At 40.5% G+C, this 17725-nt stretch overlaps 1 protein-coding gene across 6 annotated transcripts in view; it reads left to right on the top strand.

Annotated features, from left to right (window-relative positions):
- LOC117142860 (protein tincar) overlaps positions 1–17725 on the top strand; it is a 60892-nt gene that overhangs the window by 4465 nt on the left and 38702 nt on the right. Inside the window, exon 2 of one of the 6 annotated variants that reach the window (XM_033307111.1) lies at positions 5692–5740. The exons of 4 other annotated variants lie outside the window; for them this stretch is intronic. The gene's annotated coding sequence lies outside the window, so the exon portion shown is untranslated. Of the gene's footprint in view, positions 1–5691; positions 5761–17725 lie in introns of all 6 variants that reach the window. One more of the 6 variants, XM_033307110.1, reaches the window with a different exon arrangement.

Genomic DNA, 17725 nt, shown 5'->3' with positions numbered 1-17725 from the left:
CTCATTGTTGGCACTTGCTTTTGCTTTTGCTTGTTGCCTTTGGGCCATATTTTGCACCTTTTACGTTTATTGTGACATTATGCTTTGAATAATGGACGGCACAAAAACAACAACAACTAAGACAAAAACAACGGCGACAGGGCAAACACTTTTTTTTTCTTTTTTTTTTTTTTAGAAGTCCGTGTTCGACGGTCGGGGAGTGAAGGTTGGGATGATGGACTTTGCTGGGTTAGTGCCTGCCACTTTCCTTGTGTATTTTGCATCCTTTTTACATTATGTTTTGATTAAAAACTGAGCCACAGCTTCACCGCAGCAGCTGGAAACGAGGAAAACACGAGGAAAAACGCTGAATACACAGAGAGAGGGAGGGAGAGAAATCAGGAGCAGTGCAAACAAAAGGCAAAGGCAAACAAAACATAACAAAGTGCGGTGTGTACGGACTTTGGTCAAGGAAACGGGGGCGTGGCCAGCCGGTGGGCGGGTAAATAGCTGCCACTGCGGCGGTCACTTTCAGGACATCGGAGCGGGAATATAAAATAAAAAAAATATATATATATTTATATATATATGAAATTCTGCGGCTAAGTGAAAAATGCTGATTAAAATGACCAAGACCAGTGAGCCAGCTTGTGGCGCTCGGAAATTTATTAAAAGGAAAGATGACATAACATGAATTACGCAAAAAAAAAAAGTGGATGGGAAATAATCTGCCATTTCACTTAACATTTCTGACCATTTTCCGCTCCCTGTGCAAATAACTCAGATGTCACTTTCAAATATCTCGATTACAGCTCCAGTGGTTCTTTTATTTGGATTTAATTAAAATGTTCTGTCTTGCATGACGGCCAGGGAAAAGTGGCAGTCGAGTTTAGTGGGCCAGATTTGTTCAGATTTGATAATGTGATGTAATTTCAACTAGATAGTTTTAATGGAATCTCAAAAGCAGTAATTACAAGTGGCCTACGCACAGATAAGTAAAACAAAATACTAGCTGTTGCTAAGCGGACTCTTACATGCTTAAAAATTGTTTAATTTAATAGTAAATATAATCAGGAAAATAGTATATTATTCGAGGTTAAAATTTGTTTTAACTTAATTGATTTTTATCTTTTAATACCTTTATTAATTTCCTGTTTTTGTCATAAGCAACTGCCTTTAATTATTTGTACGTCTTTTTCTTTCCAACAGAAGCTTAAAGTATTATTACTTTTAATTATTATATAAATAATCATGCCTTCGGGCAATTTGTTCGACCATGTTTGTTTTCCATGTCAACCGTGTAAAAGCTGAATCGAATTTTAATGAGACTTTTGTGTTGAACATAATTTTCTTTGTTAACAGCAAAGTTTTCATTTTTCACTTGATGCTTTGGAAACCAATTAAAATTATCCCGGCGAATGGCGAGGGAACACCATGTTACATGTGCCAGGACACGAGACTTGGGATACAGGACACAGGACACAGGACACGCTTACCTCAGCTGAGCCGGTGGCTTGTCACACCTCCAAAAAAATAGGGGAGGTAAAAAACGAAGAAAATCCAGGGAAAAAACAAAATGCGAGCTGGCAAAAGAGCAGCGAAACCCGACTCCTCTGCAGTTGGTAAACTCGGTTGCCACAAAGTGAGTGAGTCATTATGGTGGCAAGCGGAGGGTTTTTGTGGCCGGCATTTGGATGGGGAACCATGGCGGGGGGCAGGGGGCAGGGGACTTGTCCTCGTTGGCGCCTCTCAGTTTTTTTTGTTCTCCCCACAAGGATCGGATGTGTAACTGCGTGTGTTTTCGGGGCAGCTGCATTGTCGGGCAATTAAGCGCTGTCCCCGGCTGAAACTAAGCTCATTGCACTCAGAAAAATTAATTAATTGGAAAGCTAAGTAAGAATGAGAAGAATGTCAACAGCATTTCAAATCGTATCTTGCAGCTAACTAAATAAATTATATGAAATGATTATTTCAATGCACGTTTTCCAATAAATTAACAACGTTAATTAAATGTTTTTAAATTCCATGCCTTTTAATCTATTTTATTACCAATTAGCAAAACTATTGGTTATCATATGAATATAATGGTTTCAGAGATAGATATCTTCTTTAAGATATCTATTTATTTAATTAGAAATAGAATCAACATATTTCTAGTTTTTGGTTTTAAGTTCTCTCTATTTATTTAATCAGATATAAAATTCACCATTTATCAATCTTCACGTGCGCACAATGAGAAGGCAGGGAGTTTGTCGGTGGAGCTTCAACATCTTTATTAGATCGACTTGTTTAAATTAACAAAATGAATGGCCAAATATTTTTCACTCGTGGGGTTTTGGGGTGGTGCCAGGAGGGGATGAGTTCGTGCCCCGCCAGGCGGCACCTGCCCCTCTTTTCACTTTGGCATCTTCAATTTGGGTTCATTGTCGTTGTATCTCGTGGCTTGTAATCAAACAAATGACTGCGCCCAGGTGTTGCCGCAGGCGGTGTGCCGCCACACCAAACCCACCCCCCTCCCTTTTGAGAACTCCACCCACATCCTTACAATACGGAGGTGTATAGCTGGGCTCTTAAAGCTTCTTTCATTGCCTGTCAGTCGTTGGGTTTTTGGCTTCATTTCGCCCTTAACGTCCGTTTGCCTCCATTATTGGCTTTTGGCAGGCAGGCTCCTTTCTGTTGCTCCTCGCAAACGGGCCATATGTATGTATGTCCCACTGTCTGCGTGTTTCTCCCAGGCGTCTCCCTCTTTACTTTTAATGATGCGCAATTTGTCGTTAATTTTTTGGGCATTTTGTTTTATGTTTTATTTTTGCTTCTCATCATGTCCCAGCTGAGACTTGCCTCTATCACTTCCGGGTTCTTGGCTCTTACACCGGGAAAAATAAAGTTAATCCATAGTTCAATAGTGCGACCTACAATAGTGACCTAGAGTATTTATTCGGTTACTAAGAATATTTTCAAAGTTTTGCCAGGATACTATAAAGTTTCTTGCATAAATTTGAGATACATTTTATCGCTGTGTATATTTCCATTCCACTTGCGATTGGATTTTGTTTTCTCCGCTGTGTGACTTTGGGGAATTTTTGTTTTATGTGTTTGGGTCGTGCTAAACTTTCGTCGTTGTCATCATCATTTCATTAATGGCGTTTTTAGTTGTTACTCTATTCCCTATTCATGCTATTGTTGATCTATGTCCTTTTTCGGTTTGGCTATTAAAATCTGATTATGTGCTCCAATGGGATTGCGAATACATACAGATACAGCGAATTGCGGAAGCCCCAACATTTTCCATTACATTTTCCCCAGCACTCTCAACCGGTTTCCGGCCATTGTGTTCATTAAGTTAAGCGCTCGTTGAAACTAAATGGCGCTTAAAGGATTCCGAAAGCGGAGAGAGCAAACAAGGAGAAGCGGGCTAAGGGAAAAGCGAAGGCATTACCAGCCACGTGGCAAACCCTTTTACGACTTCATTTTCATTAGCGCACAGCGAGCAAAGTGCAAAATCTAACCAAAAATCGTCCAACTGCACCCACTATTCATGTCGCCCCTTTTTTGGTGGGGTGGCAAAACTACTGCCAAGCCCAAAAACAAACCAAGTCAGAAGCGAACAGAGCAGACCAGAACCTGCACCAGAAACAGAACCGCCAACCAAAACAAATGCCCCGCGGCATTGTGGCCACTGTGCATCTGTTCATCTGTTCATCTGCTCATCCAATGCAGCTCCAACCGCCGGATGTGCTCCACCTCATCACCTGGTGAAATTGAGGGATGCAGTGTCCTGGCAAAAAGAATATTTAGCTGTTCTCCATAACAAACATTTTTCTTTAATCTTGATAATTCAAAACGGTTAGAATAGAGTTGATATCTTAAGTCCTTTAAAGCTTTTAATCAAATGAAGTTCAGAATGATTGATCATCTGATCACTTAAGTTCACCAGTGCAGCAAAAACAATTGAGGTATTTGTTAAGTAAGTTGATTTCAAGTGGTCAACACTTAATCCGCATCTAAGCAGTTTGTTTCACAAAACTGTAATCTTATTCAAAACTATTAAACTAAATAGCCAATTATAGTCTGTACTATTAATCACCTGCAATTTGTGTTAGATACAACGTCTTTAAACATTTTAGTTGCCATTAGAGGCATGAATATTTAATAATGAACGGATTAGTAAAATTTATAAAAAGTTTGAATATGCTTTAAATTTAAATAAACATTATATGAGTTGAAAATACAATATGCCATGCAATTCCGCGGAATTCATTCTACTTGAAGCTATAATTTGGTTCTTCTGCTTTTTCTGCTGCTTCCTATTGTGATGTTTGCCTGAAAATAGAGCTGAAAATGGTGAAGAAGCTGGAGATGATGTGCTGTACAACTAGCTTTTAGCCAAGAGGCGGCTCATTTCACTCGACGCCTCATGAAGCAACGGGCATTGGCATCCGCCGGCATACATTCCACACACGCACTACCCGCTCGCCATTCCAGTGGTTGAATCCAATTGCCATGCAAATGTGCAACAATTGACAACAGAAACAGGCGCCAGACGAGATGCGATGCCATAGATATAACAACATATAGCAGCAGGAGGAGCTGGCAGATCTGGCGGAGCTGGAGGAGCACACATGACGCACATGGACATGGACAGACAATTAAGTGTCAAGTTTTTCACGAACATTATAATGGTGGGGGCTGGAGCACCATGGCGAGCTGGAACTGAACTGCTACTAGTGACGACGAGTGTTTTATGCTGTTTTACATTTGTCTCGGCATGGAGCGGATGCAAAGCGCGCTAAAGAGGCGTGGCAGGCGTGCACTGCAAGAATATACCCTGTAACAAATCAATGCATACAATATTACGCTAAAAACCAAACAGACTAATTATATAAATATATTATAGATGAATAATACATTCAAATGGATGATTTCTAATATACACTCTCCTGCTTGAATGCAATCAGCATATTTAGCAGTTAGTTAATATTCAATTTGGTTGCAGTGCAGCCAGTGACATTTGTCAACTGGCTGGCGACCAGAACAAAAACGCTGAGATTGAGCGGCTGGGGCTGTGGGGCCATCGCAGACAACGGGGCGTATGTGTAACTTCCGGATTTTCTTGTTGTTATTGTGCTTTTTTTATTTTGGGATGCTGCCTGGGCAAAGTGGATTATGCTAGTGTGTGTGTGTGTGGTTGTAGTGGGGATATTTCATTTGCCCGGCTCCCCTAAAATTTCCCCCCTTTTTTGGGGGGTGGACTCCTCTCGAAAACGGAAAACACTGCAGAAGCCAGGCAGGCAAACAATTGCCTAACAAAAGCGGCTTACGTACAACACTTGAGGCTCGCACAATTCTGGCTGTTGCTCTCTGGTTTTTGCCGCTTTTTGTTGCTTTTTGCCATTTGATGCTGCTGCTGTTGTTGTTGTTGTTGTTGTTGTGCTGCCAACTAGAGTCTGACTGCAGTTAAATTACAATTGTTCGCTTTGTTGCACATTTGTTTTTTCCACCGATTTTTGCGCAATTTGCATTCTACTCGGGGTTTCCTATTCGCCATACTCCGTTCTATTTTAGGGTATTAAAAAGTTGGTTTGTTGACTCCACGAATTGCCTTGAAATTGATATTAACGCCCAATTGAATTCTAATAAATTATAATAGTTTACAACACTGCATGAATTTCCAGTAAGCTTATTATTAATCAATGCATCTCTTTTTTGCAGGTAATAAACATTTAACGCCGGATTGTCACTTAGTAATTTATTTTAGAACGTGAGTTCACAGTTAATAAGGTATTGCATTTATTAAAAAATGATTTACTTCATTGTTTTTAGTGAGGTGTAACTTGTTAGATTTATATTTTTCATGTAATTATGCCTTGAATTTTTTTCGAATTATTTTATGGGCTTGAAGGAAATATATAGTATTAATTTAAATTTATCTAACTGCTGTTTTGCTCATGTATACCCTGTAAAATGGTCGTTACTATATTCTTAACCACTGAGTACCTCCTATTCGAACCCCTTTCGTTTTGCCTCCCAGAACCGTTTCTAACTGTGTGTTCCCTTTTCAAACCTTCATATAAGTAATATGTAATTGTGTCTGGTTTGCTCGAAGGGAGATGCACACATTCAGTGGTAACAGGCAGCTAGAGGGAGACAGGTCGACAGAGGTGGAAAGCGAGGGGATGAGTGGCCCCACCAGCTTTGTCACAACGTTTTCCGCTTTTCCCCGCTGCTTTTTTGCATTGTTTTCCATGTGGTGGTTGTGCGACAGTGTTTAAATGGTATAAAATGCTAATCGCATTTGCTCCACACGCCGTTGATTTATGTCTGTGTGTGTAACGAAAGGATTTCTTTCTGCCATGTGTGTGTGGGCGTAAAGGCTTATGTGGAATTTGGTTGCCACGGCTTAAAATTTCGTGTTAATTGTAACCAAATTCAAAATTAATTCATTAGTCATAAATCAGACGTGTGTGCGCACCAAAAAAAAAATGAAATAATAATCCAGGAGGGCGAGAAAAACGAACGCACAAATTCCTTTGCAGCTGTGAAATGTAAGGCGCACACAAACAAATCTCATTTGCATATGCAAGTTAACTTCATTTGCATGAAATGCAACGTCGCTTACCCCCCAAAAAAAAGAAGGAAAACAGGACCAAAATAGCTGGGAAATTAGGATGCCAGGGTATGGGTTAAGCACTTGCACTTCGTTGACTTGGAGGACCAAGAAAAGCAAAAGCAGTGCGTTCTTCAAGACATTCACACTTAACTGTCGAGCAGCGGAATGAATACAGTCCGTTTCGGTACAATAAGGAAAAGTCGTCCAATAATTGAGGGGAATTTAAACAGGAAAGTGCAAAGTATTCACAAACCAACAATTGCTTATTATTATTATTATAATAGAATTGGAAATGGTCTCTTTAGAGCTCTTATAATTCGTTATGATAATCTTAAATGATTATTTGAAATATTTAATAAATCTTATAAGAGATTTTAGAAATAAATAAAGGATTCGAGTATATTATAGATTTTGTTGAATTTTAAAGTTCTGATAAGGAGTACTATTTAGTTACTATAATGAAATTGTGTGTTGATTGATTTAAGCTTTGCTTAATTGAACGAAATGATTTCATGAAGCTGGAAACTAAATAATTGTTTAATATTATAAAGCGATAAATAAATTGACAAGATAACACAATGTGGTAGAAACTTGAAAACTAATTCGTAATTAATTAAGTAATTTGATCCGCTTGGCCCCATTGGGCTTTGAGTTCTAATACGCACTGTATTTGTGCATCCGGTGCGCTGATGTACATGAAGTACATAATGTGGGTAAATGGAATACACACAAGCAGTCCAAGGAGGAGACGCAGGGTATTCAGCAGAGGATTGGATGTAGGGATTTCGCAGCAAGGACGAAGGACTAAGGGAAAGTTGCGGCTCTGTAGCTGCCTGCGTTCCCATAATGAAGCATCACGAACTTTTGTATTATAACTCATTAAATTTCTGCGGCTGCTGCAGCAGATGTAGTTTCCGAGATGCACTAGCAGAAATTACTTGTATTTTCACTACTTTTAAGGACTTCCTGCTCCTTTGCGCTGCGCATCCTTAACACTTAATTTCGCTCTTCTCACTTCATCTGGCATTCCGCTTAAATTCGTTTAATTACTCGCTACGGTCTGGAGCCAAAGTCCTGTATTCGTTTCGACCTCTTCATTATTATTCTTTTGGCCCCGAATTCATTTTCATTTGTGCAGCTCGTAAGTTTTCCCCATCGCCACATGGCAGCCTGAAGTCATTTTTCGCCGGCTTTCCTCCGTCTGTCCCTATCTCTCGCTCTCTCTCTCTCTCTCTCTGTCTCTTTTTCCCTACTTAATCCTTGTTAGCTTTCGGCGTGAGCTGGTTTTTCTCCGTCTGTCGCGCATTTTATGCAAATTACTTGCTTAAAGCTTAAAGAATAAAAAAATAAATGGCAAGTGCAGATTGGTGCTGGCACAAAGCCAGTCACGTCACATGTGGCTGGGGAAATATGCCATTCGGCTTTCGACTTATCGACTGGGTTGCCTCCATTTAAACCTGGCCCAAGAATATCCTTTTTCTCAAATGCGAGTTGCGTGACTTTTGTGACTTTTTTTATACTTCTTATGGGTTGTCTTGCTCATCAACGAGGCTACTGGCGTGGAGTCATCATCATCAGGGCGCTCAACACCATCATCATCATCATGATCCTTCATCATCATTCGCGTTCCTGTTGACAGTCGAGTATTAAAATGCCACCGAATTACTACCACCGACTTTGCATTTATCTTTCCGGGCTGCTTTTAACTTTTTCTTGAAGTCGCAGCTTTATTAAATGGAGCATAATTTATGTGAGGGATTTCATTTTATTGTACGCAAAAAGGAGACTCATGATATGCATATCTGATGATTACTTCAATGAAAAGTATACTCAGTTATGAGAGCAAAGATGATGGGCAGTGAAATTTGGCTAATTGAAGTCTAATTACTGTAAAGAACTCCCTGTAATCCATACCCAACCACTTAATTCCTTTACACTGCCCCCAAGTGGGTCAGCATTTCGACCCAAATTTCAGTACCCAAACCAATCCAATCCAATGCAATTCAATCCAATCAAACTGGCTCTAAAACCACCCTCGAAACAACTACAACCCTTTGGGTCAACAACTTGGCCGCACCCCGCAATCAAGTTCAAGGCATGCATGTAATAACCAACTCAATTACTCGCCCATGGCAGTTTGCTATCGATTTAATAATTGGCTGATAAAAGTAAAAATACACCGCAATCGATAAAATCCATTAGCCATAAACAAGAGGGATGGAATGTGTGTGTGCTGCGTAGTTTCCTGCCCAAAGAAATCAAAAATCGATTAAGCTCCTGATGAATTTCCCTTTCTCCACTGCAATTGGCAAAAAAAGTTTTAATTACGCGCAAATAAAACGTGTATAGCTGTTAATATGGCAGAAGTTCTTGAAATTTTCATCGCAAATTGCCATTTAAAATGCAATCACATTAAACCCAGACATCCTTTGATCAATTGAGCCAATTGCGGAATGCTTAATTGCTGGTGCTTAATGGGTTTTTTTCGCCATTCTTGTTCCTGTTCTGCAGTTACTTGTATATAATTGGTTAAGTCTGCTGCAGGGAAAAATATATATTTAAATGAACTTTATACAATAATTTGCTATTAATTTCAATTTAACAAGGGTCAAGTATGCTTCATATTATAGCACCCAACTTTGGTTATAATATGACAAATTTCCAGTAAAAGCTACAACTGCAAATTGTGAACATCTCAACCTTGTTGCTTAGTGTAAGCATAACTGCCAAAAATAAAGGAAACACGTTTCATCTTCCCGTTTCGGATGCATCTGAAATCTAACAGCTGCCCCTAAAGCGCAGATGAAACCTCCAACTGCTTCGAATGACTGACCATTAATTTGAACAAAGCTAATGCCGAAAATTATATGGCCAACGGTATCCGCCAAAAAATTTGGGTTACCCTCGAAAACGAGCAAAAAAAAAGACTACAAACAAGGAAACGGGTTTGCCAGCGACTGGTTCGCGAAGTAAGTTCCGCTCCCCTGGGCCCCAAAAAACATAAAAAAACAAATCATTGAGGGACCTGCAACAAGAACAGATGTCGGCGATCGCGGTCGAGTTACCTGAGATCGGAGCGCTTCGCTCTTGTCTGCCACATTATACCATATATGCTGTCTTCTTTGATTTGAGCAGTGGCAGGTGCAAAAATCCAAGCCTGATCAGCGCTTTAGGGTCTCTGTTTCTGGGCACTGAGAGAAATGGGGAGCAGTACTAAAAAGACACAAAAGACAAATCTATATATTATATATATTTATATTTTAATTGGAATTTTTCAAGTATTAACTAGCTTCCAATTTACTATTAGATAAATCTTTATATTGTGAGATACATAGTATTCCTCTATCTTAAGTATAGAAAAGAGCTAATGCTTAAATCTAGAACAAAAATCTGGTTTCGATAATAGCATCATTAATATCCTTGGTAACATGATCACTCAAAATTAGTGTAATTCGTTGGCTTTCTAGCTTGATTTATAGATATTCCTCAGTGCAGGTATATCTGCTCCTTTCCCTGGCTTTTGTGTCCGTTGCCTTAACTGATTTCCTTTGCTGTGGCACACCTGCTGTCCTGTCCTTGTTTGCGATCTTCCCCTGAACTTCGAGTTGCACATGTATGCATATCCCTATATCTCTTCTTTGCACTCTGAATCACGCAGGTAGGCTGACGTGATCCTTTTGTGGCCATAATGGCCTTTTCGCAATTTGTTTGCTTTGGTTGTTGGGCTCTGCGTTAATCGAAAGTGCTTAAGTCTGTATCCTGCGCAGGACCCTCGAAGATTACAATCTGCGGCTTAGGGCGGTCGGGTCTGGAACGACCTCTCATCATTGTCCGTGTCAAAATAATTGCCATAAATTATTCCACTACCTGCTACTGTCTGGAAACGACCTCGTCGAATCACTGGAACAAAAACTAAACTCCTTGAAGATGTGTTAATTTCTGTGACTGTCCTAGGTGTCAATCGAATTAATTTCTTTTGTATGACCCTTGAAACTTTCACTTTGTTTACCGTTTTTCAAATGACATAGAAACTCTGTAAAAATGTGAAAATTCGAAATACTTAAATAATTGTGTCTGCCTTCAATTTTGCATTGCCATTTTCTCGTTCTCTTATTCCAGCCCCCTTGCTCTTATCAACGTTTGATGAAGTGATTCCACTTCAGTTTCACTTGACCAAATAAAATTTCCTTCATTAAAATGAATGAACACCGAAAACTAAACTTGAAATTGCCGAGCCTCGAAGGGGAAGGTCCTTCTGCAAAGGGGGATGAGGACGTTGAATGGAGGCAAGAGGCTTAGCTATCTCTGAGTACATCTATTCCGAGTTCAGCTCGCATTTTGCAGTTTGTCGTGCCGTTGTCGTTCAGATTTACGAAAATTACTACTGCTGTACAGGGGGGCACTTCAACTTGAACTGTCGCGCAGTTGGTGTTTTCCGAGCAGACTTTCCCCAACCACCGAGAATACAGAAGACCGCCCATTTTCACCACCCGCTCTCCGCCTTTCTCCACGGCACTCCCCAAATCCCAACTGCATTTGCCAGTGTTATTCCAACGCCACTCGCCGTCGTATTGTTTGACAGTTCTGTCTCTATTTCCCTTCCATCTGAACCCCCCTCCCCCGAAAACAGCCCAGAAGCAGATAAAAGAAAAACTTTAGTTTCCGACTATACACACCGAAATTGGTGAGAGAAACCAGCCAAAACCAAACTAAACCAAAAATCGATAGCAATAACAGACGAGGGAATGGCAGGGGAATCATTCTTTTGAGGCTTTTGCTAAGCTATATGGTATTTAAAAGGTTTAAAAGAGTTTTGAACAATTCAAGCGCATAAAACATTTTATCGAAGACAGTTATACCATTTCAAAATGAATTATTAGAAATATTTATGAGTTTTCTTCCTTCCTTTTGCTGACAAGCATTAAAATGCCTTAGGGAATGCATCATATTTCAGGTGACAGGTGAAAGTAAAAAGGCAATTAAAAATGGTTTCAAATGTACAGTGTCTGAAAAAAGTATTGACCATCATTGTTATCAACCTTTAGACAAGTGTCGAAACTTTTTAAATAGACTTTTAACGAAGTGCCGGCGCAAAGCCGTCATTTTGCCAATAAATAGAGTGCCTGACGGAAGAGTCCCGCTCTTCCCCGTCCGGCTGACTGTTTTTATTTCAAATTTCCAACCAACCTCCCACGGATGTGGAATGTGGTTCCTCCTCCGGCTGCTGTCTGTTTCCTTCATTTCTGTTTGACAGACGCTGAGAAGTACGTGTTTGGCCGGGGAGGTCCTGAGTCCCCGGAGGAATGGGAATACCTGTCATGGTAGAGACGTCGGAGCAGCTTGAAAATCTTTTTTGATAACCGCAACGAATGTACCGCCTGCTATCCTCCGGAACTGACTCATCCTCCGGCTGCTATCAATTGAGGAAATATCACTTCAAGTGGCCAGGCCATAAAACACAAAAACCCCTCCAAAATGTGGGAGCCCAAAGTGGAGCCCAGTGTGCCACTTGAATCGCCTCGAGTGCAAATGAGAAAAGACGGATGAGTGGCCGGAGATCCTGGGGTCGTCCAGGTTCCAAGAGTGTCCTGCGTCCTCCTGTACTGTCGCTGGAAATTTATCATTTTGCACTCTGGGCTCGACTCGAGTGACAAACGAGTGCAAAGCGAAAGAGATGAACCAATTGGTAAGACAAAAAATGTTAATAAATGATACCAATATACTCTACGGTTTTTGGCCTTCGATTTTGGGATTTATGGTATCTGATAATGCCGGTTTTTTAGTCTTCTTGAGTGAGTTACAAATTAGTAAAAAAATGTCATAATTAATTATGATGGCTTAAAATAAAATTCGCCTTTTCATAGCTTTTATCAATAATTTGCTGTAAAAAGAGCAAAATACACAATGTAGGTAAATGTTTCAACAGATGTTATTTAATCACTGAAGCATTGTGTTTGCATTTCAGTAGATAATGCAATTTTGTTTATTTCCCGAGAGTGTTTAAAAAACATTATTAAAGAGTTAAAGTTGTTAGAACTTTAAGTACTTCACACCATTTATTGGGAATTTTACTCATTTTCCGAATCGAGCATTTCCCTATTGACTTGACCCCATTCCCTAGGTATCATAGATATCATTATTTCAATAAATGTTGCTATCTCGAAGGAATGTTTGTGTTTGTATTAGTGGGTAGTGTGACTATGCTATCTATGTGTGTCAGTTAGTGAACTTTTGTGGTGCCTCCCCGCACAGCACCTCACCTCATTTGAGGCAGTGTGATATTTGCTTTTTAGCCCCACTCCCAACACTTTGTGACTATGTTTAATGATGAAGTCGGGGGCTTCTGGCTTTATCTCAGCTTACTTTGCCACCTCATCGTGGGTGGCACACTCTCACATTCTCCGCTTCATCCTCTGACTTCTCCTCGAAGTTCTCTAGTGCAGATTGCCCGAGTGGCCGTGTCGGAAGTTGCCTAAAACATTTTTGTGATTCTGTCCGCCTGCTTTTTTCGTCCCACTACCCGCACATAAGTTTTTCAAATTTGTGCTCTAGTCCAGATCCTGCTGCTCCTTGAATTCCTCCCTTGAAGTCCTGCCCTCATTGCCTTAGATTTCTGCTTAATTTATGTTTCTATGCCGACTGTTGGTCTGTTTATCTGTCTCCTCTACTTACTATTCCCCTAAACCAGTTCTACATTTCTAGTTTTGTTTTATGCGTTTTAGATTTAGCTACTCGAATTCCCTGAAAAATGTTGTAGTGCGGATTTAAGTATAATTAGAGATAAGTAGACTGAGAATTCCAGACCATTAAATTGCATTTGAGGGGGTCTATTCTATGATTCCCTCATCACTTCAGAAATAAATGCAGTTCAGAATTGTAACGTTACTTTAAGGTACAGGGCACCTACAATTCGTTACCAATTTGTTGGCCCTTTTAGGGCTGCCTTTATGCACAATGCTGGCTTTAAGTCTCATTTACCAGGTGCTCAGGCTACCCCATGCGTACACCTGTCCTCCGCCAGCATAAAAACGCAGCTGAATGCCCTGCCCCACCTACATTTTCACGTCCTGAATTTCCATTTACTGGCAGGAGCAGCTCCATTTGTTGGGGGCTTTAAGTTTTTCGGCCGCATGATAAAGTTGCCCAGATTGCGTCACATCTTAATGAGCAAATGCAGCGGGCAGGAGCAAAAGGACCGATGTTGCAGGATATACATAAATGGGGGACCCAGCTACTTCCGCGACCAGGGCGACGGCCATGATTAATCTCAACACTTTCCGACCCATTAATTTCACTCGGCTGAAGGGAGTCTTGCCATTCGGCGAGGTAATGGATACGGCACAAACACACTGGATTCCGAAGGGGTCTGGTCTGCGAGTTGTCATGCGAGTGCTTCGATTCGCATTACTCCACACTCCTTTAGCAGCTGCCCAGTTTTTCGAGGGGTCCTCCGTTTATCCTTCGCTTTTCATCCACCTGTGGGGATTTCACACTCCCCTAATGTGTCGATGTCCAGCCCTTTTAGCAACACGGTTTCTGTGGATGATGATGATGGGCAGTTGACGATGAGGTGTAAACCAACAACAGAATACCAGATTGAAAGTGCCCTGCCGCATTATAACAACTGCCGACTGAAAATTGCAATTTACTTGGCCAGAAAGGTGGACGCATATGAGCAATGCGTGTCATAAAATGGCTAAAATATTGCCCCAGGCTGAAACTGACATTAGGTGGTGGTGTGGGTGGAACGACCCATTCCGTGGAGTATCGACTGGGGGAGTAGGACATGGACATTAGGACGTGACCCGGTCGGGGGGAGTCTCATTTCCAGCCATCGTCATGGCAGCACCCTAATCTATGTCCTGCCAAAAGCGGGGAGGAAATATATATTTATTTATTTTTCTGCCTTTCTGCTTTTTATTTCCTAATTTCCCGATGCTCTTCACTACTGGCAACAAGAGTTTAGAGGGGCTACGCTTGATCATAAAAAATATTTCTTTTAAACTTGTTAAAATGATTAAATTAGTAAGAAGACAGGTATATATGTTGTATTTTCTTGAAGAAGTAAATTCAGTATTTATATAAGTTATATATTATATTCAAGATTGAATAAAATTGTGTAAGTATATAATAAGTTATAAATTAGTTAGTTCAAATGTATTTTGTAGGGCATTCAAAGCTTCGTCTTAGCCGAATTTCCCATTATTTCCTACTACGTTTTTACGAATTTTCTACCCCTCGTTGTCAGGAAACGAAATTACATTTGTACCTTTAATTTATTGATGTTTGAATGCGTTTGCCTAGTCACAGGACATTCCAGAGTTCACGGGAGTGCTGGTGAGGCATGATATTTTTTTTGCTTTTGGGGGAGGTGTGTCCTGCGTAACAGCTGTGTGTGAAAGGTGCGAGTGTGTTTGAAGGTGCCGATGTGGAGGGATAACCTTGGTGGGCTTAGTTTAAAGGTTCATTTGTTCGGCACCCGTACGGGGCGTGAAAATGGCCAACTAATAGAATGTCTTGACCCGAGAAAAGGGTTGCCAGCAATTTGATTTACAATCCTGCCCTAATGGCCGGAAACGGAAGTGCCATGTGGGACGGCAAACAGAGGCAGAAATTCTTCGGCACGTGACAGCACGAAATGCTAATGAAGTGGGCAATGGCAACCGTTTCATTTGTTTTTAGCACCCACCGCACAAATGCCAGGTGTGGATAGTAATGACGGATGGAGAAATCTCTTTTGGGCAAATTGCTTGCGAGAGATTTCCAAGCGAATCGGGTTCACTCAATGTTAACTGACTCCTTGATGCCGTCATCCAAATGGCCATAAATTATAAGTGACGAAGGATCAGGTCGTTAGTTCTGACGGCAAAATCTTGCAACTTATTTACATGCCACACCATCTGTATATATTTATATATATATATATAGCTGTTCCTTACCAAAATCCCCAATCTGTGCTATCCAGAACTTAGTGCCACGTGCCAGACAACAAAGAAACGCACTCCCCGAAAAATGAAGACACCCTACAGGAAAATGCAAAATGTATCATTTGCAATGCGCTCGAATCCTGGAGCTCTAAAGGAATTTCGTACTTGACATGCCACCAAGGTTTCGCGTTTCTTTGTTGCAGGTTGGATTGAAAAATTGCAAGTGCAAACTAATGAGTTGTTGGTGGTGGCGCAGGCTTATGAGCGGTAATTTCGCACTAATTTTAAATCTTTGAATCAACTTTTGTTCAATACTCAAAAAGGTAAATCATAACCAATTATTCGCACACTCAAACTTTATCCAGAATACCAATAATTTTGCCATAGATTTCAATCTTTTCTTTGTATAATTCTCCAATAAAATGTAGAATTCACACAAGCGGCGACAAAACTTTTGCAGCTTTGACAATAAAAAAGTTTAAAGTCCTTTTGCGCCATTAACCAGACTGAGACAAAGACTCGGTTCACACACACCCATGTCCTGGCAGGACGAAGGAAAAAGTTGAGCCACCCGGGAACCACCCATAAAGTCTGCAGATTGCCAGGACCAAATGTTTGCGTAAATTTCCTGCAACAATTTTGCCAGTGGCCAAAAAGCAGAGGGAGGTGGATTCATTGGTGGTGCAGGATGATGGTGCAAGGTGACACATTCCTTTGCCAGCGAGCAAGTGGCTGCTGCAACCACTCAGTTGCTTGTTGACTTTGCCTTTGTTCTTTCCTTTGCCTTTCACTACTGATGGGATATTTTTCATTTTTAATGCCACAGGACAAAGGACATGGAAACGAAGGACTTTCGTGTCGCACTCTTTCTAGTCGGTGTTCCGCTCGGCAATCATATTGGGATCAGCATTGTAAATTGCCCGACTCGAGTCGCATATTTCTTTATTTCTCCGACTGATTTTGATAAATGAGTCGGGGGAGATGGTGAAAATCTCCCCAGGCACAGCTTGTAGCATTTGATTGCTCCTTGCCCCGGCGAAAGTTAAACATTATTTCCTTATTTATTTCCCTCAACTTTGCAGACTCCGCAGCACAGAACCCTTTTGCACGCATTTCCTTTCGCTTTTCCCGCTTTCCCCACATTTTTTTTTGTCCGAAAACATAAATTTGCTTTGTCGCAGCTTCCGTCTGGTCATGTTTTATTTTCTACTTTTTTTTTTTGTTTGGGGTTTTTCCTCCTCACTTTTCCGTGGCCCGTGTTGAACAGTTTGACAAGCTCTGAACATTGGTAAACTTTTTTCTCCTAACTGCTTTTGCAAATGAGATTTCGTTCAGTTTGCTGTGATAAATTGTTGATGGCGCTGAATGTGCTTACATGGATGGTGTGGGTGGGAATTTGCCAGGGGTTAGATTCCCAATTTTTTGGGGGCATGACTCGAGGAAGGCGTTTGGCATTTCGCTTGTCGAGAAATTTTTGGTTAAGCCGGGTGAGGAATTTCATCGATTTTTTTGATCGCATCCTAGATGCTCCCACCACCTCACGGTTTCCTTTTAATCCAATTCAATGAACCTAATATGGAAATTATTCTTTGGAATTTGCGGTGGTAAGTGATCGAATGACCCCAAATGTGCGCAAGGAAACCCAAAAGAATCTAATCTTAATTTATGTCGGGATTTTCTGGTTACATTTAATAAAGTTAGGCAAGTTATAAACCAGACTTTCTTAACTCAAGCAGATAAATATTCAAAGGTACACAAAATAAAACGGTGAAACTCTAATGAAATATGCAAATGATTAAGGGCTGAAAGATGGGTGTTTACAGTGGTCAGTCAGTGGAAGTAATTGTGGAAATTATGCGCTAATATTTTGCACAGACCAACAACAGCAACATTTCGCCATTAACTAAGCCAAAACTGAAACCCAATTAAAAGTTAAACGCCACAAAGGCAAAACCCATTGAAAAGAGCTGGAAAAGCTATAAAACCACTGAACAAAATCGTATATAAATTAATTAATAATTAAGTCTTTGAATTAAATCAAAGCTTGTGAATTTTTAAAGGCTATCCAGCGATTACTTTATAGCTGAAGAATAAAGCCATGTAGACATTAGTTGTTATTTGAAGAACATGTGCAGTATTTTTTCCAGTGTCATATCTCGAAGTACTGAATATTTTTTCCTTGGTCAAGTTGAAGGCTTCCGGTTAGCTG

The sequence above is a fragment of the Drosophila mauritiana genome, chromosome 3R, assembly GCF_004382145.1.
Source record: "Drosophila mauritiana strain mau12 chromosome 3R, ASM438214v1, whole genome shotgun sequence".
NCBI lineage: Eukaryota > Metazoa > Arthropoda > Insecta > Diptera > Drosophilidae > Drosophila > Drosophila mauritiana.
This window is presented reverse-complemented; position numbering and strand designations above follow the sequence as displayed.